We start from the raw sequence: 25,526 nt of genomic DNA on the forward strand, positions 1-25,526 counted from the left end.
ACTTTAGAATGAAAATCTACACCATATGTGTATAGGTCTATGTGTATACTTTCTTGAACACACTTATATTAATAAGTAATGTATATTTTAGAGGTGTTAAGAATTTTTTGTGCTAATGCAGTGACCTGCTGTCATCAGTTTTCTCAAGTACTATTCAGAACTTTGCTTTGGTTTTTCAAAAATCAATGACGAAATGAGAAATGTTTCTTAAATAGTAGGTGCTGACATAGTGTTCCTTATTGAGCATCACCAAACTAGATAAAAAGAACAGTGAACTGATCTTGTGGTAAGAGCTAAAACAACTGAAAAATATTTACTGTTCTATTAAAAATGAATTAACCCAAACAGACAGCCTTTTAATTGAAATCTTTATCACATTTCCTTTCTATTTAAATGCAAATGTAAAATCCTTTACACACTAATAGAAATCAGAAACTAAAAAGTGAACTACAGCTTATATGATACAGTAACCTAAAATAAGTTCAGGTCCAATATAACATATGAAACATTAAAGACATTAAAATAACTTTTATAGAATTGTATAAAATGTTGCTATTTTGAGAATTTCTAAAGTAAATGCTTATTTTAAGCATCATTTTATTTTTTATGCCAATTGATAATTTAAAATATATTTTTCTATTACTTTCTTAGAGTAGAACATCGTATTTTTGTCTCTAATAAATTACTATTTACATCACTCTAATGCTCTACATTATAACACCTTTTTTTCCAAAAGGAAGTATTAATAAATGCTTATATTGTGAACACAACATTATTTAAGCTTAAGCAAAACAGTGCATATATTGGGTACTTTTAACCATTAAATGTGACTAAGGCCACAGTCTAAATAAAGGAGAAAAAGTTTGGAAACCCCCTCATGATGTTTATGAACTTGAATTTCTTAGTTACTCTAACAGCTTTTTTAAAAAGTCTAGTATTTTAGGACCTATGAGAACTAAAATCCTCATAAATACGTTTCTTTTAAGCTTTCATGGAAGTTTATGTTTCTTAACTACCTAAAGTAATCTGGTTATGTAGAGTGAGCTGGAACTAGATGTCAATGGAAAAATAGGTGTGTGTGTGTGTGTGTGTGTGTGTGTGTGTGTGTGTGTGTGTTTTCTGTTGGTCTAAATGGTCACAAGAAGTACAAAGTGGTATAATCATTCTAAGGTGTTCTCTTTATGTCCCTTATGTGTTATTTTTCCTATGTGCTTTACCCTACCTAATGTTTTTTGTTTGTTGGGTTTTTTGTTTGTTGGTTTTTTGTTTTGTTTTGTTTTGTTTTTTGCTTTATTCTCATTTTGAAGCACCATATCCTCCAGTAACTTTCAGGGAGAGTATATATGAGAGGTAAATTTTCTGAAATCTTATATTTCTAAAAATGTCTGCATTTTATCTTCTCACTTGATTGTTTAGGTTGGTGTCTCTTCAGAACTATGTTCTGAATATATAGACTGAATATGTATTATATATAGTATATATTATATATAATGTATTATATATACACATTATATATAATACATTATATATACTATATACACATTATATATAATACATTATACATAATATACATATTATATATATAATATGTATATTAGACATTATCAAACATGTACAAAAAGAGAAAGGATAATAATGCCCTCATCTCCCTGTGCCCTTCACTCAGCATCACCACCCATCAGCTTTTCTGCTATACTGTGTCATCTACTCATACTCCATACTCCACACTTTTCTTGGGGAAAAGGAAAAGGACAGGACAGTTTTAAAGAAAATTACCAGAATCATGTTGTCTACAATAAATATTTCAGTATGTATCTATATGAAATAAGAACTACTTTTGTTGGGGTGCCTGGGTGGCTCAGTGGGTTAAGCCGCTGCCTTCAGCTCAGGTCATGATCTCAGCGTCCTGGGATCGAGTCCCACATCGGGCTCTCTGCTGAGCAGGGAGCCTGCTTCCTTCTCTCTCTCTCTGCCTGCCTCTCTGCCTGCTTGTGATCTCTGTCTGTCAAATAAATAAATAAAATCTTAAAAAAAAAAAAAAAAAAGAACTACTTTTGTTAACCAGACTACAATCACAGTGACACAACCGGTAAGTTAAACATTAATATATTTAATAACAGGTCATGTTTGGTCTCTCCCAACTCTCTCACACACTCTCTTTTTTTGTCTTAAGTTGGCTGATGAGAATAAGTACCTAAGCAGAGAAGGTCCACATGATCCATTTGTTGTATTTTGTTCCTACGTGTTTTAAGTTTCTTTTGATATCTAACAATTCTACTGTACCCAGCCTTGTGACATTGCTTTATTGAAGCAATTAGTCATTTGTATAGCAAAATGTTCTTGATTATATCTTACTGACATTAACATGTTCTATTGCTCCACTATCTCCTACATTCTAAGATTGCTATGAGAAATTGAAAGAACTCTGTATATACTCTACTACATCCCATCCCAAGAACATCATAGAATTCCATTTTGCTTCATCTGTTTTGCTGGCACACCCATTTATTTATTTATTTATTTATTTATTTATTATTAACATATAATGTATTATTTGCCCCAGGGGTACAAGTCTGTGAATCATCAGTTTTACACAATTCACAGCACTCACCATAGCACATACCCTCCCCAGTGTCCATAACCCAGCCAACCTATCCCTCCTCCCCCAAGCAAACCTCAGTTTGTTTCCTGAGGTTAAGAGTTTCTTATGGTTTCTCTCCCTCCCTGGTCCCATCTTGTTTCATTTTTTCTCTCCCTACCCACCACGACCCCCTGCCCTGCCTCTCAAATTCCTGATATCAGAGAGATCATATGATAATTGTCTTTCTCTGATTGACTTATTTTGCTTAGCATAATGCTCTCTAGTTTCATCCTTGTCGTTGCCAATGGGCAGGATTTCATTTTTTTAATGGCTGCATTACATTACATATATATACATCTTCTTTATCCATTTATCTGTTGATGGACATCTAGGTTCTTTCCATAATTTGGCTATTGTGGACATTGCTGCTATAAACATTTGGGTGCACATGCGCCTTCAGATCACTACATTTGTATCTTGGGTAAATACCCAGTAGAGCAATTGCTGGGTCGTAGGGTAGCTCTGTTCTCAACTTTGAGGAACATCCATACTGTTTTCTAGAGTGGTTGGAGGATTCCCCTTTCTCCGCATCCTCGCCAGATGGGCCTCTGCCATTTCCTGACTTGTTAATTTTAGCCATTCTGACTGGTGTGAGGTGGTATCTTACTGTGGTTTTGATTTGTATTTCCCTGGTGTTACTGGCACACTCTTGGCGTTTTTCTTGAATATTTTATTAATGATTTCCTCTTTTATTTTCAATTCTATTTTGGGGGAAATTTCATGAATTTATACATTGAAACTTCTAGTGTGAGCCTCCATATTTCTTATCATTTCCACCTTATTTTCCGTATCTTTGCCTTTGTGATATATTTTCAAATATGTGATCTTAATTCTCCTTTATCTTCTAACGAGTTTTGTTTTTAACTTCCCAGAACTCTATTTGTTCTTTTTTATAGTATCTTGTTTTTGTTTCATGCATATAATACCTTCTGTTTTCTCTCTGAGAATATTGATTTTATTTTCTTAATCCTTCAGTCATCTTTGATTTCTCCATGTTTTAATATATTCCATTTTTTTTATGTTAGAGGCTTTCTCTGCACAGTTATTAATCTCTGATTTTCTTCCAAAGCTAAAGAAGAGCTTATTATAAGAACTTTCCCATAATCAGGCTCACCTTTGGGCTTCACTGTAAGGATGATCTGTTTGGGCCATTTCCTCTTTAATATAGACATATTTATGTCTTCTCTTTTAGGCTGTTTCGATTTTCCAAAGAGAATCTGGGTAGGGTACTCTTATCTGAGTTCCGTAAAGGCAATTTTTGAAGGAAGAAAGCTTGTATCTCTGCCTTGATGTATAGATACTCATTTATTTCAATAATACTAGGTATAAAATTCCTGCCCTCAACTATCACTAGTGTTCGTCTTTCTCCAAAGTAATCTCTTTGCTTTACAGGCTAAGTCATCTTTGTCTTAAAGAATTTTTCTCCAAAGTCATCTTTGGAGATTAGGAAGAGTCATTGTTGCAGGTCTGGTTTCTGGGAAGGAGGCTCTGAGTGAATTAATGTGAAGGATGGGTATTAAGGCAAACCCTTGGGTTCAGTATCTTTAAGATAGGAAAGGAAGAGAGGAAATAGAGAAGATACAATTCAGAAATAGAAGTTGGAGTAGTTACAGTTGAAAATCCTACATTTAGGATTCTTTTAGAAGCAGAGACTGATGCTTCCCTTGTTGCTCTAGTAGAGAGAGACTAAACATTGTAGTCAGTTTACCAAATCCATAATGCCACTTGCCTGTGTGTTTGGTAACAACAGACCAACATTATGGAAGCCTCTAGATTGAAAAAGGAACCTTTCTCACTCCTGCCCTGCCAGTGAAGTGGTTAGAACTCTGTATAAATAAAAACAGTGCTTTTAGGGGAAAAAAAGGATACTATAAAGTCCAACAGACATACTCAGCTGACCCATACAGCTATGAAACTAAAACAGGCCTTCAGAGTTTAACCTTTTTGTGCTTAAAGAGCTAGGCCTTTATCATCCTGCATTGATTAGCTGTTAGATGTAGACCACCATGAGTCAGGCTGAGACCTTAAATGAGATGACCTTCTGAGGGGCTAACACCTGAGGTAGGTTTGCAGCACTACTCATAGCAGTCTGATGACAAGTTGTGCATTAAAGGGGAATCTGGACTGTTCATTAGAATATCCAGCAGCACAGCATTCACAAGAACTGCATGGGAGAATAGAGGGGGACTCCGACTACTACTTCAATAAACTTTTAATACAGTTCTGGTTTCTTCTTTCTGTTCTTTATTTTTCCTCACTTCAGGAAGCATCCAGTCCTGCTAGTCTCTACATCTTTTCATGGTTCTGTTTTATAAATTGTGTTACTCAACTTTTCCCACTACCAGTTTAGGATTCAGGTCTCTTGGATATGCTGAGTTAGTTGCATGCATCTGTCAACATTCCAGATTCCAGAAAGTTGTTGTTTTGTTTTTCCCTGTTTATTTTTTTTTTTCATCCTTGTAGGTATAAGACTTTTTAAAAATTCTTATCTCTGCAGTGGAAAGCAAAAATTAATGGGGTTTTCAACCCATCATCTTTATCCACATATGTCCCTGGCCTCTCACTCTTAATATGGTGAGTTTTATTCTTCCCTCTACCTTACCTTTTGCTTATTTTTTTCAAAAGTTTACTATGCATTTCATTATTTATATAATTCTCTTGCAGTATGCATAGAGGAATCAAGAAAGATTCACTTTAATTATCTTAAAGTTTTATCTAAGTTTTCTCAATTTTTATCTAATAGTCTATAATTATGTCTTACTAAATATTTTTCTACATATTAAAAAACAAGATGTTTTTACCCCCTCAACATAGCATATTCTGTTTTTTTTTTTTAAAGATTTTATTTATTTATTTGACAGATAGAAATCACAAGTAGGCTGAGAGGCAGGAAGTGAGAGAGAGAGAAGGAAGCAGGCTCCCTGCTGAGCAGACAGCCCGATGTGGGGCTCGATTCCAGGACCTTGGGATTATAACCGGAGCCGAAGGCAGAGGCTTTAACCCACTGAGCCACCCTGGTGCCCCTAGCATATTCTGTTTTAAGCTATTTTAAAGTAGTAATTATAGCTGTGATAGAGAGATACTCTTCTTTCCTAAGTTGGGTCTCTCTAACATTATTATGTTCCTGTTATGATAGGATCTGAACAGAAACCAGTCCAGGTAGGTAGATAGGACTTTTCTCTCATAAAGAATTCTGTGTATAGTGTAAAATTTGTAGTTTTACAGGTAAATTTTTAAAAAGTAAGTAATGTGGACTTGTAGCCCCTGTCCCTATGTAATATCATAATATATATTAAGCATCTCAGTATGAAATAAATGGCATTTTCATTTTTGCTCAAAATTTTACTTTCTTAATTTTGTTATTTTTAAATTAATTAATTATTTTATTTTATTTATTATTATTTTTTTTAACCTTCCTGCTCCTAAGGCTTGAGGTAAATACCTCTGCATGTCCTTGGTCTTTAAATATTTTTCCTAAACACATCTCAAGGGACATGTGGGTGGCTCAGTTGGTTAAGTATCTGCTTTCAGCTCAGGTCTTGATCCCAGAGTGGGATCAAGTTCTGTCTCAGGGTCCTTGCTTAGCGTGGAGCCTGCTTCTCCCTCTCCCTGCTGCTCCCCCTGCTGTTGCGCTCGCATGCGCTCTCTCTCTTTCCCCCCTGACAAATAAATACATTAATTAAAAAAAACCAAAACCCACATCTGAAGCTGCTGTAAGTAAATATCTATAATATATATTAATGTAGTGAGTGGATACATGCCCTACACTAAGTTTTGCCCTTTAAATAATTTCCCTATTGGATAGGCCATTTTCTTCCTGTATCTGAGTTTTGGTGGGAGGTGGGGGTGGAATATATATATATATATATAATATCTATATAGATATAGATATTATATCTATATCTATATCTATATATCTATTGATATAGATATATATATAGAGAGAGAGAGAGAACAAACATTTGGAAAAGATATAGAAATTATAATTCCATTATCACAACACTAATGCTAGTGCTAAATGCTATGAAAAGGAACATTTATTATTTGTCACAAAATAACAATGTTAGGCTCTATTTTAGTAATCCACAGACCATAAAAACAACCTAGTGCAATTCTTGGGTTCACTTACTTAGGTCAATCCTGTGAATTAAATGTATGCAACACAAGTGCTTATGTGAAAAGAGCAAACTGTGCCCAGCAATGGGAAGGCATTTCACTCATTATAATACTAAATACACAGGGTGAATTATATAGCACACAGAGTGATATAAGCTGACAGATAGAGGGATATAACTATATATAAGTAAGCTAAAGCTGACTTTTTTTCCCCCCTTCCTGGAAATCTAATAAATGCTGAATAGGCCTTTTATATGCTCTTCCTTTAATGCAAGCATCAGCTGTTCAGTATAGAGGGAGCTGATAGAAGAAAAAAAAATCAAACTCCATCCCCCACAACACTTGTCTCTAAAGATTCCTTTCTAGTAAATGGCAGTCTATTAAGGTTCTTCCTAGACTTAATCAAAGTGTTGTACAGAAAGATCTGCCTCTGTGTGAACAGCTCTCTAGTCTCTCGGTGAGAGCCCAGGTCTCTAATTTTGTAGCTGGCCTAGTCCTGCGAAGCCCACAGTCTGCACAGTGTGTGGCTTCTCACTCCCTGTGGTTCTTAGTGGCAACAGGAAGTTGGGGGAGAGAGAGGCTGCAGTGCCAGAGCTTCAGGCAGGGATGCTGTCAAGACTGCGTTTCTCTCTTTTCTGCAAATAAGGGGCTAAATCCAATTGACACACACTGAGGTAAACAGGCAGTGACATATTTGTAGACAAATTGTCATACTGTAGATTATTCACAAAACAAATTGTTTTTGATTTGTACTCTTAGATTGGGGGGAGAAAAGACTGCCAGCACTAACAGCTGCTCCCTTTTCAAGGGAAACAAGCATTTAATGAAAAAGTTAATTTAAAAATAATGTTATACTGTTGCTAAAATCCCTTAGGGGAAATGTTTAACACTGCTCGAAACTAAAGGAAAAGATACTGTTTCGAGTCCATGTAGAAATATCCCAGTTTCCCTAGGGAATGCAGAAGTCTGTAGTTCTTGGAATCATTTTAACTTTCTTATTTTTGAGAGAATATTTTTAAATAATAATAAAATAATATAATAAATGTCCAAATATTTTCCTATGGCTCTTTTCTCATTTATAAAGCATTTAATAGTTTCTTTACAATAAGATTTGAGCTTAAAACATTATGTCATCTTCCACATGTGTTCCTTGTGTATCTTTTAGAATCACTTTGGAGGCAGTACTGGAACTGCTTACAGGGAGAACTTATATGGATTCCACCACCATTTTTAAGACCAGGCCAGCTTTCACCCATTATTCTTATGTCAGTGCTAATATCATCCCTTATGGTATCTTCCTGTCTTCAGAAAAATCAGTCTGTATTGATATCATTGATTACAAACCACCTCTAGTACCCTTTTACCTAATCCCAGATCCTTCTTCCTAATTCTACTACTTTTAGGCAGTTTCTTAATTCTACAGCTCTCCCCTGGATTTTCCCAAGAGAAATTCCATTCCCTACATTTTATTTCTTTTGGTTTGGCTGCAAGGGGTTGATTAACTAATCTTGGGAATCAATTTGAACCTATTAACTGATCATGGTTGAGGGTTAGAGAGTAATTTGCAAGCAGTATGTATGTAGGCTGAACATTTTACATGATAAACTTTTTTTAAAATGAAAAACAAATGTATTTTTGGCTAATCTGACCTGTCAGCACTACTCTAGTCATGCTCTACAGGCTGCATCTAGCTTAATGTAATCTACCACTTTATAAAACTAATTTTGCCTCAGGGTGCCTCTCTCCTTTAGTTTCTTATATTGTTATATAAAAAAAAATCTCTGATCTGTGAACATTCTTTGGGTCTAATCAGATAAACCAAATATTGAAAATATAGTTAATATTGTGTAACTTACGTCTTTTCTTGTAGCACTAAAGTCCATCTTTTTTTTCAATTTCTCTTCATCTCATTTCCCTTTTCAAAGGCATTATGACTGAACAGTTTATCTGTAATCTTTGCTTTGTATAATTTATGCTACATGCTATTTGTTGTCTTGAATTATTTAATACTTTAAAACATTGAGGGTATATATCTCATATAATGTTTTCCCCTAAAGAAAGGAACGTATATGTTATTTAAAATATTTCAAATGTTAATTTCCTTCTACATTTATTTTTATTATCTTCAATATTTGGTCCCAGGTGTGTTGCCTAATGTTTTATTCTCTGGCAAATAATTAAGAACATGATGTTTGTCAAAATATGTTGGAACCAGAGGAAGCCCTGTAAAAATTTGAATTTTTTAAAAAATTGACAGTGATTGCATTATTTAAAAAACAAACAAAAAAGACAAAAATGGGGCACCTCGGTGGCTCAGTGGGTTAAGCCGCTGCCTTCGGCTCAGGTCATGATCCCAGGGTCCTGGGATCGAGTCCCACATCCGGCTCTCTGCTCAGCGGGGAGCCTGCTTCCCTCCCTCTCTCTCTCTGCCTGCCTCTCTGTCTACTTCTGATCTCTCTCTGTAAAATAAATAAATAAAATCTTAAAAAAAAAAAAAGAGACAAAAACGGTTTCACTGTATTTCTGGTCTCTTCTATTACATTCTCATTTATTATTCCATTATCAGACAGTCCTCTTAAAATATTTCAGTATTTTAAAGCCATTTTAACTTCTGTTGGGAAAAGTATTTCAAGAAAAAAACTATACAGTAGTTCACCAAATACATAATAACTTAAAGATTAATTTATGAAAAAGCTACCCAGTGATAGGAATGTCTTCTTTCTTTTCACTGTGCACTGTCCAGAGCACTATCCCAAACACAGAAGCAGCTTCTGTGTTAGAAGCTGCTTCTACCAGGCCTTTTCATCTCCCACCCCATGCCTACCTACTAAGTGGTCCTAACTGCTATATATGATATAAATAGAGGGAGAACAAAAAGGAATCTCACAGTTTCTCAGCAAATAGAGCATCCTTAGCTTTTGATTTTCCACATGTGATTCAGTGCCAACATAATGACTGTCACTGCTTAAAGAGGTAACATAAATGAATAAAGCAAGATTCTTGAGATGTACAGAGTCTAAGGAGAGAATCATAAATGGAAGTACAGTTGGGGTACCTGGGCAGTGTGGTGGGTTAAGCATCTGACTCTTAGTTTCAGCTCAGGCTGTGATCTCACAGTGGTGAGATAGAGCCTTGCAATCGGCTCTGTGCTCAGAGTGGAGTCTGCTTGAGATTCTGTCTCTGTCTCCCTTACCCTCCCCCTTATGCACTCTCTCTCTCTTTCAGTAAAATAAACAAATCTTAAAAAAAAAAAATGAAAGCACAAATCATGATGTCAACATAATAATAATGTTTTATACAAAATACTATAGCCACAAAGAGGTGGAGTTAAACAATCTTTTGGAAGTGAGAATGTGGGGAAGGTTTCACCAAGAAGATGACATTTAAAGAGTAGTAACAGATGGGAAGACCTTCATGTATTTCTTCCTCAAAGACTTGGGTATAAAAAAAGAGCATGGTGTGTTCAAGAACAGTGTGGGGATTGGTAGATTAGGCTTACAGAAAGCACTGCTTTATCTCAGAGAATGAGCTGAAACCAAGCTAAGCTTCTTGCACAAGCTATACACAAAGTTTCTGGAATTAAATTCTGTAGTATGAATTCTATAATAATATAGTTGAGGAGATGTAATCTTGCATTATCCAACTGGAATCAGGAAAAATTTTGGAGAGGCAGTTTAGGATAATATTTAAATATCGGGCCATGAAATTGAACAGAGCTGGGTTTGAGGAATGGCTCCATCACTTACCAGTTATTTAGGTAATTGATTTAAACTTTTAAAGCCTCAGTTTCTTATCTACAAAATAAGAGTAATATTTACCCCATGAGATCTTGTAGAAGCCAATGAGCTAATATATCAGAATCTGTTAATACCCTGTTTGAACATGGTAAGTGTTCAATAAATAATAACTATTATTCTTCATCTCCATAGAAAAAAAGTGCAGAACAAGGTCATTGCATTGTAGAGCTCTGGTTTGTCATCAGCCAATTTTTTTACTTAAGTCAGTTTTGTCTGCTGATGTCAAAGGAGCAGCAGGTTAGCCAGGGGTGCAGATCGGAACAGAAGGTGCATACACCTGCCCAGCCACTAAATGAATCTGTCTTTGTGGGACAGGTGTTGGCAGGCAGGCTCAGTAGCAAGAAATCAAGAAGGTAAAATGTGCATATCTGAGGCTCAGTGTGCTCTCTTAATCTCTGTCACTGGAGTTCTCTCTATCACATGTGCTCACTCACTCTTGCTCTCATTCTTAACCAGTCACCTCCAATTAAATAGTTTACAAACTGAAGTCATTTTCTAACCCCTACCCTACTTCTGCAACACCCAGACAACTCAGCTCAATTGAGGAATTAAAATCAAGAATACATACTGACCATTAAATCTTGTGGATTCTACTTTCAAATACACCTCTCCCTCTCTAACTCTATTCCAGTGTTAAGCCACCAATGCTCTCATTTGGGTTATTTCGATATATTACTCGCCGTCTGTATCTTCTCTAATTTTTATAGAACTGGTAGAAGTTGTCCTTTTTCATATGCAAACATGGCCATGTTATTTTACCTCATAATCTGACCACTGGCTAACTGTTAAGCCCCACCAACATCTCTCCCCAGCTTGACTCCCTTCAGTCTAGGCCACAATATATTCTCTGATTTACAGCAATATGTATTGACTTAGGAAAGTAAACATTTGTTATTCTGAATCTCATATCAACAATCACTAACTATGTAATCATGTAAAAAATACATTAATTCTCTCTGTGATTATGTAAAATAGTGATAATACCTTCATTGAAATAGTTTGTGATTATTGTTAATATTACAAAGTACCTAGAAAAGCTTCTGGCATCTTGTAAACTATAATATCTGCAGTACTAGTAAATAAATGAATCAATGAGTGGTACCTAAAATTAATCACTCAAATTTTTAGTACCTTTGCTCCTATGTTTGTCTGGGATGCCCTCTATCATCTTGGGCAACTAATATAATTATACTCTCAAGACTCACCTGACTCTGAATTAGTCTCTTATTTCCCCAACTAGAATAAACACTTCAGTCCACTATTTCTTACTCTCCTATATGGGGTTATCTCTCACTTGAGGAGTTCAAGTTAGTGAGGAGTACAAGCAATTAAACCAGTCTTAAATTTGCTTAAATTATTTTAAAATAAATCAACATCTTTTGTAGACCCTTTAAGTAGCATTAAAAACATAAATTTTGAGGGGTACCTGGGTAGCTCAGTGGTTAAGTGTCTGCCTTCAGCTCAGGTCATGATCTTGGGGTCCTGGGACCCAGCCCTACATTAGGCTCCCTGCTTGGTAGGAAGCCTGCTTCTCCCTCTCCCCCTCCCACTCCCTCTTGTGTTCCTGTTCTCGCTGTCTCTCTTTCTGTCAAATAAATATAAAATCTTTAAAAAAATAAATAAATTTTGAAATTAAATTTTGGTGAGATCCAAAGAAGAGACATAAATTACATTTTTTTATGGGTTACCTCTTACCCAAACATGGGGCCAAGGGCAGTGTCTCAGTTGCCCAACTCAAAGAAGCATTGTGTCTAGTTTTTTTTAATCTTATTCTTGTCATACTCTAGCATTTCTTTGTTTCCAGACAGTTATTACCTCTTGTAAGTTCATGAAAGGCAGAGCGTTCTTTTTTAAATTTGTGTATTCAAAGCATAGTTCCTAAGCTAAATTGAAGTGGATTGATTTGCCTCTACTATAAATGGAGAGGAGAAAACAATGATAGCATAGCTGTAAGTATGTCAGGGAATTCTATAAGAGGTAATGGGGTAGACATCCCAGTGGAGCTGGAGTAGAGAAGTTAACATGGAAATAAGGGGTTTAGAAGAAAATTATATGATGAATCAGAAAGACTGGATAATTAACAGTGCTCTCCAACATGGATTTGAGACCTGGGCTGCCTAGGTTTAAATCCTAGCTCTTCTGAGCACTTTGTTCTGTGATCTTGGGAAAATTATTTAATTACTCTCTGCTTCTGTCTCTTAAACTGTCCCAGCCACAGAAGGTTATAATAATGATCATATGAAATAATATGTATGAATGGTTTAGAGCAGTATTCCATAAATGTTAGTTTTATTGGGAAAGGTTAGTAGCAAAATATCATTTAGAGAGCTAGTGTTTAAAGTCTTGCCCAACTCAAAGGGCAGAGGAATTAAAGTAATGTTATTTAAAAAAAAAAAAAGTGTTGTAACAAAAGGAACAAAGCAAAGACTCAGTCAATCATGAGAACTAAGTTTCCAAGGTCAGTGGTTTTGGATAAGAACAAGAAAAAAGGTGCTAATGAACGCTGGATCTAATCTAGGACAGGACCAAAATTACATGCAGGTACTATGACGGGAAAATTGTCAAATGGTACTTGGAATGAGAAGTGGAGAGATCAAGTGACAGGGCTCTCAAAAGGCCTTTAGATGGTTTGGAAGTATAGTCTGATTTTATAAGCTTATTTGTGGGAAAAAATGATGCTCTGAATTTAAAACAAATTATAAGTGAATGTTAAAAAATAATTTCATCTTGAAGTTGTCTCTTTTATCTCATTTAACATGATAAAATTACTTACTTTCTGTTTTCATCTTTTAGAGATAAAATGAATTCCAGCAGACTTGAAATATCCAGATGATGATTTAAATTGCTAAAAGGTACTGAACATTTAAATTATGCATTCATGATAGCCAGTATTCCACACCAGTCAGAGCATCTTCATGAGGTCAAACTGGCCATAGAAGCCTTCAGGTTTTTATTCCTTTATGACACCAGTCTGGATCATCTTTTGCCCTCTCACCTTCTCTCTCAGTTAGAGGCTATAAAACTATATCAGATTATCGCCCATTTCTTCCTAATTGTGACCATCAAAATAAAACATTATAAAGTTAGGTGCAAGGAGCCAGCTGAGTGTTAAAACTATTCATGCTTGCCCACAACCCTGTCAGAGAACTCTCAAAGACAGAGTGACCTCCCTCCCAAGGGTGGGAAGGATGAAGGGATCACCTATTCATGCTTTTATGCTGTGGCCCCCAAATTTCCAGTGACTCAGAGGAGCAAAGCAAACAGAGAAAATGAGAGAATGAGAGTAGCACATATAATTAGAATGGTTAGACCCTTTTACTTCCTGCAGTAATTCAACAGAGAGATTCGTGTAAGCAATCAGTAAGTCAGACCTATGAGAAAAGTTTTGAGTTTAGGAGAGAGTAGTAATGAGATAAGCAGTAAGAAAGTTAACTTATGTCCAAGTAGCACTTCACATTTGTCTCAGACCTTCCTTTATTTTATCTTCTCAGCAAAGTGGCAACTATAATTTGTAACTCAAAATGCCACTGTTCTTCCTCTGATTTAATAAAATATATTGAATAATGTAAAACAAATAGCTTGATTTTATCATTTTCCAAAATTAAAAGTTATCTAAAACATTTTCATTATGTTTTTATTTCATACTTTAGGAAGTTTTAATTCTGTAAGTGAAGCACTTAATGATTTAAAGTGTCCAATCTAAAATTAACCATCTTTTCCCTGAGTACTTGAGAAGAGGTGAGTCAATGGAGTAGTTTATGAGTTAATAATAGAGTCCACACTTAGAATTAATGAAAGAAAAGAAATCACCTACTGATCCATATAAAGCAGAATTGTCCTAAAATAAGCAATAAAGCAGTGGCATAACTGTAAAAAATACCAAAATAAGTTTTTTAATGCACACTGCTCATTCTCTTTTTTTCATTGGTTCTATATCTTTATAATTGGATTAATTTTTGACATTACTAAACATGCAGTATTTGCATTTAAATTCTAAATGTGGCATCTTGACTTTTCCAGAGGACACTTACAATGAAAGTCACACAAGTTAGCTAAACTAATTAATGTATATCAATTTTTCTTGATATCCTTCATTTCCCACCCCATCTCCTTGATGGTTAGTTATAACATTAAAATATTGATGTTTCTTCATGGTTCATATCCAAAGACATTTATGAACTTAATTTGCTTTTCACATTCTCATTTTAAAGGATTTATGGTAGGATGAAGTGGGAACACATGGTAACTTCCACCAGCCTGGAGTACCAGCTGGTGGTGCTTGGTTGTTAAATAATCACCCAGCTTTGCTTTTGTCATCTGGAGAAAGGAGGATTAATAATACATTTAAAATGAGAATTTTAAAAATAATAATAATGAGCCTAATGTCCTTGATAATAACTACAGAGGAGTGAGGTTAATCATCACTGAAGATTTTTCATCTTCCCTACAGATTGGTTAAACTGATTAACAACCAAGAACAAATTTGCACAACAGTTTAGCAGGTGGACTAAAAAAGAAATACTGGTAGGAGGAGATGAGGTCATTAGAATGTAAGTAAAGAGTGACTAAGGGCAGAGTACTGGAACACACCCACTTGAATTAAATGCTGTGGGTATTTTTTATAACCTTTGTTGGATTACTAACTAAAAGAATACAAGTTTCATTTCTTCTGTTATTGAATATTGGCTTTCTTTCCTTTCTAGTATTTTTCCAAAAGTTCAGATAATAGTACCACAATTGTTTGAATAAAATTTTGCAAAGCATTTCCAAAAGTACCCACACAAGTCAATAAGAACAATGTCATCAGTTTTACAAACAAGGCAGCCAAGGCACAGGCAGGTATTTAAATAACAACTACAGACTCAGTTAAAAAGCAGAGTCAAGATAGAATACAGTCTTATGAAACAAACCTCACTTTGATAACACTGGCCTATGGAGAATGGAGCTAGAGACATAGATCAGTTACATATTAATTTCAAATAGTCTGTGATTTTTTTCATTTTTCTTAAATGTCATGACCTTTATCCGTGCTCCTTGCATATCTGTCCTATAAATCATTCTGTTAATTAGCCTATGTAGTTGCCATTTCATAATTAACAGACGGCTTTTTGTGTTTTTTTCCTCTAGTCATGACAGTAGTCACTGGGTGTGGCCACATAATGGGACACTACTTAGTACAAGACAGTGGCTCACTTGCCTCACCAATTTATTAAATAGGCAACATAATTTTCATTTTAAAAAAGTCCTTTAAAGGCATTTCTACCACAATTCCTAGCTATAACCCTAGAACCAATGAACAAATAAAGTAATAAAAGATAATTTAGCATCACCAACAACAAAATTCTCTTCAAGGAAAGGAGGAATAACTACCCAAAATGTAAAGAATGATTGTAAAATCAGTGGTATTAATCAAGGATGAAGAGTGGGTACATATCAAGGATGAAGAGTGGGAACACAACACCAGCATTGGCTTACCAAAATACTGAAAACAAAGAAGCAAGAACAAAAATATATAAGACTTATCTGAACACAAAAATATCTGATATATCAATATTAGTGAGATTCAATTGTTTTGAAAAAATGAATACTCTCATATTTAACCAAAAATAGAGATTCCAACCTCTTCCATTTGCTATATAACTGCTTAAAAGTTAAAGAAAAATACTTACTACTTGGTAAATGCAAACCAAAACAAATAATGATGAGAGTAAAAGGATATCAAATTTAATATAAAAAAGTATAAAATGGGGTGCCTGGGTGGCTCAGTTGGTTAAGCTGCTGCCTTTGGCTCAAGTCATGATCTCAGGGTCCTGGGATGGAGCTCCGCATCTGGCTCTTTGCTCAGCGGGGAGCCTGCTTCTCTCTCTCTCTCTCTTCTTCCCTCTCTGCCTACTTGTGATCTTTCTCTGTCAAATAAATAAAATCCTTAAAAAAAAAGTATAAAATGAAGCAAAGAGAACTTATTTATAATGATGAACTACAAAATGCTACAATGGTTAATTATTAAGGTTTATGTATGAATGAGAATTCTTATGAAAAAGCTTCTGTAAATACAAAAATAAATTTTTGTAAGAAACAAATTAAAAGAAACTTCAACTCAGTCTATTACTGCTTATGTAGACACAAATGAGTGAAGATACTGAAAATAGTAATAGCACCTAGAATACTATAAAGAGGTATAAAATTCTCCTTATCTCATTCTTGATCTTTTTACACACATACCTTCTAATATATTTCATGTCCTGAACATGAACAATGTGCTCTCATTTCTTATCCTTGTGAAACTTGGAAACAGACCCTGATAATTCTCATTCTTCAAGAAATTCTAGAAGTAGTATATGCCGTATTTTCTGGTCATAATACAATTAAATTGCAGGTTAGTTTATATGAACCCTAATGTAAACTATGATCTTTGGATAATAATGATGGGTCAGTGTAAATTTATTAATTGTGAGGACTGTACCAGTCTGGTGGGAAAGAAGAGATAAGGAGGAGACTATGCATGTATGGAGGCAGGGAATATATGGGAAATTTCTGTACCTTCCTCTCAGTGGTGCTCTAAACCTAAAACTGCTCTAAAAAATAAAGTCTACTAAAAAATTAATAATGAGGGCTCCTGGTGGCTCAGTTGGTTAAGCGTCTGCCTTTAGCTCAGGTTCCCATGGTTCTGGAATTGAGTCCTGCATTGGGCTCTCTGCGCAGCGGGGAATCTGCTTCTCCTTCTACCCCTCTCCCTGCTTAAGCTCCCTCTCTCTCAAATAAGTAAATTTTAAAAATATAATAGTCAAATCGCAACCACCTTACATTTACCAAAATCCAAACAAAAACAAGAACATCCAAACTTCTCTTTTAAAAGATTCCTATTGGCAGAGTGAAAAGTAATACCTAAGTTGCTTACTGTCTAAAAAGAAACATAGTGAAAACACTATGTATCAGTTTCTGTGAGCACAATTACAGAAGTTTTCAGATGAAGACCTATGTCTTAAACACTTTTATTTTCTAAATAAATTTAGAAATATTTATAATAAGAGTTAAATATGTTCAACTATAAATGATAGAGAGAGATGGCCAAAATAAATAAATGGAAAGATGGAAAACTGAATACATATGAAAACAGAAATTAATTAATTATGAAAAGGATATAATAAATATAATGTAATAAAATAGTAAATAAGAAAAAAGAGGAGTAATTATAAAAGCACACAATTAAAAATGAAAATGACCAAAGAACAATAAAAGGACACTGAAATACTTATAAGATGATAATTTGTTAAATACTGTTCAAATAAATTTGACACTCGGATGAAGCAAATAATATTCTGAAAAACTACATTATCCATAATATCCACTATAACATCAAAAATTACTGGTTCATCAAAAATGAACCAGTACAACCATGAAAAAACATAAAGTGGGAGGAGATATTTGCAATGCATCTTATTAAGACTTATAAAGAACTTACAAATCCACATGGAAAAATGCTGATAACTTAATAGAAATATAAGCAGAAGACTTGAGAATTACCTTGGTAAAAAAGAATATCCTGCTGAAGAGTTAACATATTGTTCAGCATCGTTAGTCCTCAGATAACTACCCAGTTAAACTACAATAAATTACAAATGTGCACCAGATGACTATTTGTTGGCAAAAAGGTAGGGCAACCGGGACTCTCATAAGCTGCTACTAGAAGTGTAAATGAGTATAATCACTTGCAAACACTGTCAGCATGCATTAAAGTTGAAGATAGGCAGATCCTATGAACCAGTAGTTCTCTTCCTATGTAGACACACAACGGAGATAAATATGGGCTCCCAAGATATATATAAAAATATTCATAGCCACTTTATTCAATATAAGCAAAAGTTGGAAACAACTTAAAAGTCCATAAACTGCATAATATCTAAATAGATTGTAGTCAGTTTATAAAGTAAATAAGAGTGATGAACTAATGCTTCTACACATGGTGGAAAAAAGAACTGCTTCTAGCAAAATCTTGGAACAATCCCATTGAAAATAAAGATAAAAAAAAGCCAGACATTATATAACTTCAATTATATATAAAGTTCAAAAACAGGCGAAAACTTTCTATGGTGATAGAAATCAGAATAGTGTTTACCTTTGGGGGCATAAAGAATGAATGGAAGGCCAAAAAAAAAAAAAAAAAGACTTCTGAAGTGTTGATAATGTTCCATACATTCATCTGGGTTATGCATATATTGTGTTTAACTTAAAAATGCTTCCAGTTGTTGCCAAGATTTTTGTTTTTTAATTCAATGTGGTTTTTTTCTAGAACCAAATTTGAAAGAATGCTTTTAAAACTCTAAGACACCAGTAGAAGGATAGCTAAAATTTTGAGTAGGTAAATTTTTTTTCTTTTTTCTTTCTTTTTTTCTCTTTTTCTTTCTTTCCTTCTTCCTTCCTTTCTTTCTTTTTTTGAACGTTTTATTTATTTATTTGAGAGAGAAAGAGAGAACACAAACCTGGGGAAAGGCAGAGGGAGAGAGAGAAGCAGGCTCCCTACTGAGCAGGGAGCTTGATGTGGGGGCTTAATCTCAGGACCCTGGGATGATGACCTGAGCCAAAGGCAGAAGCCTAGCTCATGAGCCACCCAGAGGCAGCCCTGATTAGGTAACTTTCAAAGGAAAATAAGTAAATGTTTCTCTATGAAGAAAAATTAATAGAATAATATATAGTTAATATTATAATAAGATACCATTTGTTAAGTATTTGAAGATAAAGAATAATAATATACCAAGGTTTTATGAGGCTGTGGTGTAATGACATTCTAATATATGGCTGTTGATTGTGTAAAGGATCACAACATTTCTTAAGAACAATTTGGCAATCTACTTAAACAATAAATGACTTTATTCTTTTTTTTTTTTTTTTAAGATTTTATTGTTAAGTAAGCCCTATACCCAATATGGGACTCAAATTTATAACCCTGAGATCAAGAGTTGCATGCTCTACTGGTTGAGCCAGCAGGAGCCCCAGAATAACTTTGAATGCCATATTTTTGAACTAATTATTTAATCCTTAGCTTTTTATCCAATGATCAATTCAGATAAACAAAGATCTTAACACAAGATCTAGGAGTGATAAATTTACCTACACAAGTGTAGGAGAAAAATCCAATGGTAATCTATAAAGATAGATTATGACATAAAATGTGTGCTTTTCTAACTTTAAAAACATGTTGACAATAACACTGGAAAATGATGAAAAATGTCATTGTTGTAAGTTGTAAAGTAGCATGTATGAAAGGAATCTTCTGGGAGAAAAATGTATGCTTATCTGCATACACTGTACTGAAAAGGGCTTATAAGTATACCAAAATTATAATTATCTCTGATTATTTCTCTATATTAATTATTAATTTGTGTATTAAACATAAGATAATTTTATCTAAAAGACATATTTTTGCAGCCAGGTCTAAGTGTAAAAATATACAAGATCCTAAAATCCTGGGTCCCTGGTCACCCTGTGATTTTGTTTCTTTAGAGAATGGTGGGGATATATTTGAGCATTCACTGATCTTACTTTTTATGGTATTGTTACTGTATATTTCCAGTGCTTAACTGGAGGGTTTAGCACATGGAACACTGGCTAAGTTTCAGTCTCCACTTACACTGTACACTGGGTGTTCTGCTGGGTACAACTCAGCACAGCCATCTTCAGTAGTCTCATATGTCTTTATGTCTATGCAAGTCTACTGCATGATTTTCTATTGAGATTCTGGTGTTCTGAACAGCCACCATTGTCACTAACCCAGAACTGCTATCAATCATAATTTATTATAACCTTGAACTCACTTCCAAATATAGATTAAATATTTTTCAACTCTCTGTGAATGATCTCTTAGAGTAAAACCTATGAGACAACCTTGGGTACATTCCTTTTATTAGTGACAGTTTCTTATTTCAGTCAAAAGAGCATTGAGATTATTTAGGAAGTCAGCTCTATATTTTAATAAATGACTTTTAGTGGTCTTCCTAATCCTTGAATTCATATATGATGACTATGCCACACACTCTGACTTCTATACACATTTCTTGTCATATTAAAAAGTAAGGAATGGAAATTAACACTTATTAATCACCAAGCTCATGTCAAGCACAGTGCTGGACACCTCATTATGTAAAAATATTTCATTCTTATAATGACTCCTGAGAAGTAGGAAAAATCATTCTTTACTGAAGATGGAAAAATAAAGCTCAGAAAGTTAGGGAACTTCAAAACGACAAAAAGTATTATGTGGCAGAACTGGTATTTGAATATTTATGGACACTTATGAACATTTATGCCTTACTCCAAAGATCCTGATCTTCTAAGTGTGTTATAGTGGATAAACCTGTATTTGCTGAGAACCTAAAACTTCCATTGGGAGGCAGCACAGTATAATAATCAGGAACTTAGGCTGAGTAGTCAGACTACCCCACCTTGGTCTAAATGCTAATTTCAATGCATTCGCTATATGACTTGAGTAAGGAAAGTTATTTAACATCTCTCAGCACTACTGTCTGGGTATAAAAGTAGTTTATACCCTATTAGATTATTAGGAGGGTTATATTAATTACTTACTGAAATTAATGAAAAAACGTAGTGTATGATACATGGTAAGCATTTAATAATTGTTAACTTTCCCTCCACTTTTGTTTCTTCCTTCTTATTATTAAATGTTCACTTTCAAGATGAGTAGTACTCTGCTTTATTTTGAAAGAAGATGGAATCATCTTGTGATTTGCTCTAAAGATGGGGAATTCAGTAGATAGACTTACTGAAATGTTTCTATCGATAACTATAAAGGTTATAAACTACAGCTGAATTTTTTGCTTATGCTTTTTGCTTTACTTATGCTTTCAGGAGGTATGAAGTAGTGTATAGGTTTATCAAATCTTTATGTTTTACCAATTTTAGTTTTATTCCTACAAATTAAAAAGATACCAGGTGGTAATAACATTGGTCTAATAAATTCTCTATTTTAGATCCATATAAAAAGGTAAGTATATATTACTAACACAGATACTTCTGAACAGAAGAGCTTTTTAAAAAGAGTTTAGAGATAAATGACTAGAAATAAATAAATAATTTCTAGAAATAAAAATATTTAGAACTAAGTTACACATTAATGTTAAACTTCTGTGGATGAGTAACTTTGTAGAGATTTCAAACATCCTTCCGCACTGAAACTTTCACCTCTGCTTTTGAAAATTTAATATTTCATTCCAACAGGACTGAAATTTGATATTTTTAATCTCCAAATATATAGTAATATATTTCCACAATATAGTTCCACAGTTTCTTACCTTGTATTAAATGAAGGAAATTGGAAAAGCATTTTATGTCTCCTCACAAAACAGATTTGTTGATATTTAAAAGTTGTTAATCGTTTCAAAACTATTTCACTTCCCAAATGCAGATTGCTATTAAAAAGAATACTGATATCATGTCTTATCTATAAGATATCTTTTCCTTTCTTCTTGTTATTGTGGTTACATTTTCTTTCCTTGAGGTACTTTTTTTAAAAGATTACTTACGACTTTTTCTATTTGAATGAATGTAGTTGAGTGGAAAACAACAAAAGCCATAGAAAATTAGAGTAAGTCTAAAATGAAGAGACTGACTCATTTTTTCTCCTTATCTTTGCTTAACATAAACTTGGTAAAGAATCATTTAGTGTATCTGTGGCCATTTACAAAAGATAAAGATTTACAGTTATCTTTCCTCTGAATTAGAATTTATGGCATTACGCCTATTATGTGGTTCAGAGTCCTTTGAGAAACATTATATAGAAACAAATATAAGAATTATTTACTTGTTCATTTAGCAAATATTTGTGCAGAGCATACCATGAGCAAGGATATTTCTTGGCTCTATGACAGCAAAGAACATGATACCTGTTCTTTCAGCACTTTTGTACAAGGTGAGATGGGCAGGTATTTAATAAGTAGCAAATTAGAAAGAAAGAAAGTAAGTCAACAAAATAATCTCAGATTGCAGTTAATTTTATGAGGAAACTAGTATTGAATGAGCTTGAAAATAACTGCAGGTTGCTGCAGTGCTCAGAGTTACTTGGATTGAGATCTGATTTCTAAAAAATAAGAGGAGCCTGATACTTGAAGATCCCACTTAGAGTATTCAAGACATGAAAGAAGATCCTCTGAAGTAGAAAAGAAGAAAATATGATTGTAGTGCAGTGTACTATAGTGTCTGAGTGATAAGAAGAAGATACTGTGGGTCAAAAGAGATTTCTAGACAAACTGCTTGAAGATCAGGTCTTGCAAAGACCTGTAGGGTTTTCATTATAGATTTTCAGCAATACACCCTAGGTGTAATTTTCCTTTTATAAAAAGATCACTCTAGCTTCTCATTTGAGAATGGGTTCTAGTGAAGAAAAGGGAAATTAGGGAATTTTATTATTGTTGTGGTTGTGCAAGGGAGAATGATAGTGACTTAACCAATGGAGGTTGCAGAGGAGATGGAGATAAGTGCATAGGTATGAGCTATAATTTGGACAGAAGTGAATGGAATTTCAAGGTCTGAGTTATACAGAGGACTCAAATATTACTCAGTTCTGAGTAATTGGGTAGTTATATTGTCAACTCCTGAAGTAGGGAGGAAGAGTTTGAGACAACTAGTTACCTCTTATAGTATCAAAAATATTCATTATCATCACTTTCCTTATTTCATATTTATTTTCTAGCCTATGTAGGGAGATGTTGTTTTGATCAAATTAATATATGTTCTTAATTTCCGTTACTAAGAATTACCTGGATAGAGGAAGTTCTCTAAAGAAACTTCTGTTAGGAAGTTATTACAGTGTTCTCAGCAAGGCATAATAATCAGTATAAGCAATTTAGAAAAATCTCAAGTTTTACAAACATCCAGATTGGTAGACTACAAGAATGTTTATTAATAACTGAACTCTAAAGAGAATAATAATAAAACAAATTAAAAAAGTAAAAAAAAAAAAAAAAATCCCTCCCTCCCCTTCCTCTTTGCGTATATTTTATTTAAGCCACAGTCCTTGTTCTGGTTATCTATTGCTGCATTACTTATAAATAATTAAATATCAAAATTTAGCAGTATAAAGTGACAGCAATCATTAGCTTTGCTCGTATCTGCACTTTCTGCAAGACTTGACAGAATGGCTTTTTTTCATTTTATTTTATTTTATTTTATTTTATTTTATTTTATTTTATTTTATTTTATTTCTTTTCAGTGTTCCAGCATTCATTGTTTATGCACCAGACCCAGTGCTCTGTGCAATACATACCCTGCATAATACCCACCACCAGGCTTACCCAACTCCCCATCTCTTCCCCTCCAGTGGCTTTTCTACTTGACGCAGCATCAACTGGGATGAATTACATGAGGCTGAAGGATTCACTTCCAAGGTGGCTCACTCACGTAGCTGCCACATTGGTGTTGGCTGTCAGCTAGGAGCTGAGAGGGTATCATCTGGGTGCCTCAGTTCTCCACTTCAGCCTTTCCATAGGTCTGCATGTGTGTCCTCACAAATTGGCAACTGATTTCAATAAGCCAAGTGTTCCAAGTGTTTCTAAGCTGCAAGACTTAGAAGTCTCAAGACATTCGTGCAGTATTATTTTGGCCAAAGCTCACTGAGGACAGCCCAGATTCAAGGGAAATGGAATTGGACTACCCTTCTCAGAAGTTGCAAAGAATTTGTGGTCATCTTTAATCTACCACAAACCATCTTAATAATTCCACAGTGCTCTGCTGATAGGTAAAAAAATATATTTTTAAAAAGGGCATTTTTCTGCTCTGCCTTCTTGCACCAGTTGCTTATTAGGGGCATTCCCAATGAACTTTTTGTGAGTGCTAATGACTATGCTTATGGACCTTTGAAGATTTGAAAAAGGAAATCCATACATGCAGATAAACTATAAGCAGGTGATTATGACAAACCAAGTTTCCAAGTAGAATTTCCATTACAATGATTCAATGCTAGAAAACAAATTGAAATGCCAAATAATGTTCAGTTGAGTTGTGTCCTCAGATAACATTTTTCTAATTGCAGTTCTTGCTTTAGAGAACAGCAATTAGAAAATTACATATGCCGAGAAAAGAGGCCCAGAAAAGGCCTTGAGATTCTGGCTCACCATTGTTAATGAAGTCATACAATCTGTCTTTACTTATTAAGGTTTTTAAGCAGAGAACAGCTGAAAAGTAAGGCCCATTTAAAATGAAATTACAGAAAGGCAGAAAAGACTTTGATAAATATATTTGAAAGAGTAGTATTTTTTCACCTGTTCATGTGGTGAACATCTGTGGTTTTTTGGCAATTCGTGTTTTCACTCTAAAAGAATCTCCTAGTTCAAAGACTCATCCTCCCTTGTATCTAGTTCTTTGAAGTGTTCCCTTGGATCCCTTAAACTATGGGTAGCCAAATGATTTTGGCATGTGGGATATAGATTCATTACAAATGGAGTCTCAGGATTCAATATTTTATCTTTTAGCTTGTCACTACCTGCTTAGACTTTTAACCAGGTTGTTTGACCACTTAGCCTTGCAGTTCAGCAGAAATGCCACTTTCACAGGCAAAACTATAGTTAGTGTAACATGAGAGTCTTTTCACATGAAAAGAAATGGATAAAAAAGTAGTGAGATTGTTAACTGATGGTGATGGTGGTAATAGATAATAGACAATAAAGGCATACATGCTGGTAGAGTAAGTTTCTCTGATACGCTTAAATGAAAATTATTGCACTACCTTATTTTGGAGATTGTCAATAGTGAAATGCAGCTTGCTCTTTGAGATTTAATTTTAGGAATAAGTTTAAAACCCCCTTAATTGAAGTTATGACATCAAAACTAAATATTCTGATGTTCACTGCTAAATCGTACAAACAGCATCTAGATAAGTGTTGTATATGCAGAACCATTATGTACATTTTCAGTCACATTATTAAGTTAGTAAAACCCAGCCATTATCAATTATGTATGCATAT

The sequence above is a fragment of the Mustela lutreola genome, chromosome 6 (genome assembly GCF_030435805.1).
Source record: "Mustela lutreola isolate mMusLut2 chromosome 6, mMusLut2.pri, whole genome shotgun sequence".
Classification (NCBI taxonomy): Eukaryota; Metazoa; Chordata; class Mammalia; order Carnivora; family Mustelidae; genus Mustela; species Mustela lutreola.